Genomic DNA, 2,500 nt, shown 5'->3' with positions numbered 1-2,500 from the left:
TCCCCCCGGCGAAGAGGGGCCCATGGGGAGGCAGGGGACCCGATTCGGGGTCGGGGCCCCGGGGGTGCCCGCTAAGGGGCCCCGGGGGGCGGCTCCCGGGGTCCCCCCGGCGAAGAGGGGGCAAGAGGGAAGGGGTGGGAGAGGTAGAGACAAGACAGAGGCGGAAAAAACCCTAAGAAAAAAAAAAAATCCCCAGCCGGGCCACCGGGGGGCGCCGCCGGGGGCCCGGGGCGCTGACCAGGGGTCCCCCGCTGAAGAGGGGGCGAGAGGGGCGAAGAAAACCGGAAGAAATACCCAGCCGGGCCACCGGGGGGCGCCGCGGAGCGCCCCCTGGAAGTCCCGATGAGGACGGATCCGCCCGGCCGGGCCCGGCCGGAGTTCCAGGGGCCTGGGGAGAGGAGCCGGCAGCCCGGCCTCTCGGGCCCCCCGCACGACGCTGCCATGCTACGCCTTTTTGGCATGTGCCGGCAGGATTGTAGGGAGCGGCCTCTCGGGAGCCCTGGCCCGGAAGTCCCCGCCGGGGGACCTGGGGCCGGCCCCAGCCCGACCGGGAGTTCCAGGAGCTCGGGCAGGGGGAGCAGGCTCGTCCCCCTGCCCTGCGGGGGACCTGGGGCCGGCCCCAGCCCCACCGGGAGTTCCAGGAGCTCGGGCAGGGGGAGCAGGCTCGTCCCCCTGCCCTGCAGCCCGACCGGGAGTTCCAGGAGCTCGGGCAGAGGGAGCAGGCTCGTCCCCCTGCCCTGCGGGGGACCTGGGGCCGGCCCCAGCCCCACCGGGAGTTCCAGGAGCTCGGGCAGGGGGAGCAGGCTCGTCCCCCTGCCCTGCGGGGGACCTGGGGACGGCCCCAGCCCGACCGGGAGTTCCAGGAGCTCGGGCAGAGGGAGCAGGCTCGTCCCCCTGCCCTGCAGCCCGACCGGGAGTTCCAGGAGCTCGGGCAGGGGGAGCAGGCTCGTCCCCCTGCCCTGCAGCCCGACCGGGAGTTCCAGGAGCTCGGGCAGAGGGAGCAGGCTCGTCCCCCTGCCCTGCGGGGGACCTGGGGACGGCCCCAGCCCGACCGGGAGTTCCAGGAGCTCGGGCAGAGGGAGCAGGCTCGTCCCCCTGCCCTGCAGCCCGACCGGGAGTTCCAGGAGCTCGGGCAGAGGGAGCAGGCTCGTCCCCCTGCCCTGCGGGGGACCTGGGGCCGGCCCCAGCCCCACCGGGAGTTCCAGGAGCTCGGGCAGGGGGAGCAGGCCCGTCCCCCTGCCCAGGGGCGAAGAAAACCGGGAGAAATACCCAGCCGGGCCACCGGGAGGCGCCGCGGAGCGCCCCCTGGAAGTCCCGATGAGGACGGATCCGCCCGGCCGGGCCCGGCCGGAGTTCCAGGGGCCTGGGGAGAGGAGCCGGCAGCCCGGCCTCTCGGGCCCCCCGCACGGCGCTGCCATGCTACGCCTTTTTGGCATGTGCCGGCAGGATTGTAGGGAGCGGCCTCTCGGGAGCCCTGGCGCGGAAGTCCCCGCCGGGGGGACCCGGGGCCGGCCCCAGCCCGACTGGGAGTTCCAGGAGCTCGGGCAGGGGGAGCAGGCTCGTCCCCCTGCCCTGCGGGGGACCTGGGGCCGGCCCCAGCCCCACCGGGAGTTCCAGGAGCTCGGGCAGGGGGAGCAGGCTCGTCCCCCTGCCCTGCAGCCCCACCGGGAGTTCCAGGAGCTCGGGCAGAGGGAGCAGGCTCGTCCCCCTGCCCTGCGGGGGACCCGGGGCCGGCCCCAGCCCCACCGGGAGTTCCAGGAGCTCGGGCAAGGGGAGCAGGCTCGTCCCCCTGCCCTGCGGGGGACCCGGGGCCGGCCCCAGCCCCACCGGGAGTTCCAGGAGCTCGGGCAAGGGGAGCAGGCTCGTCCCCCTGCCCTGCAGCCCCACCGGGAGTTCCAGGAGCTCGGGCAGGGGGAGCAGGCTCGTCCCCCGGCACCGGAGGGGACCCGGGGCCGGCCCCAGCCCCACCGGGAGTTCCAGGAGCTCGGGCAAGGGGAGCAGGCTCGTCCCCCTGCCCTGCAGCCCCACCGGGAGTTCCAGGAGCTCGGGCAGGGGGAGCAGGCTCGTCCCCCGGCACCGGAGGGGACCCGGGGCCGGCCCCAGCCCCACCGGGAGTTCCAGGAGCTCGGGCAAGGGGAGCAGGCTCGTCCCCCTGCCCTGCAGCCCCACCGGGAGTTCCAGGAGCTCGGGCAGGGGGAGCCGGCTCGTCCCCCGGCACCGGAGGGGACCCGGGGCCGGCCCCAGCCCCACCGGGAGTTCCAGGAGCTCGGGCAGGGGGAGCAGGCTCGTCCCCCCTGCCCTGCAGCCCCACCGGGAGTTCCAGGAGCTCGGGCAGGGGGAGCCGGCTCGTCCCCCGGCACCGGAGGTCCCCGGGCCCTTTGGCGCCCGTTTTTTCGCAAAGTGCGGCGCCCGCGGGGACTTGCTCGGCCGGGCCGGGCCCCGGCGGCCCCGGGGCCCCGGGGCCCTCCCGCGGAGGCCCCGATGAGGACGGATTCGCCCG

This window comes from Xenopus laevis, chromosome 3L, assembly GCF_017654675.1.
Source record: "Xenopus laevis strain J_2021 chromosome 3L, Xenopus_laevis_v10.1, whole genome shotgun sequence".
NCBI lineage: Eukaryota > Metazoa > Chordata > Amphibia > Anura > Pipidae > Xenopus > Xenopus laevis.
Note: the sequence above shows the minus strand (reverse complement) of the source record.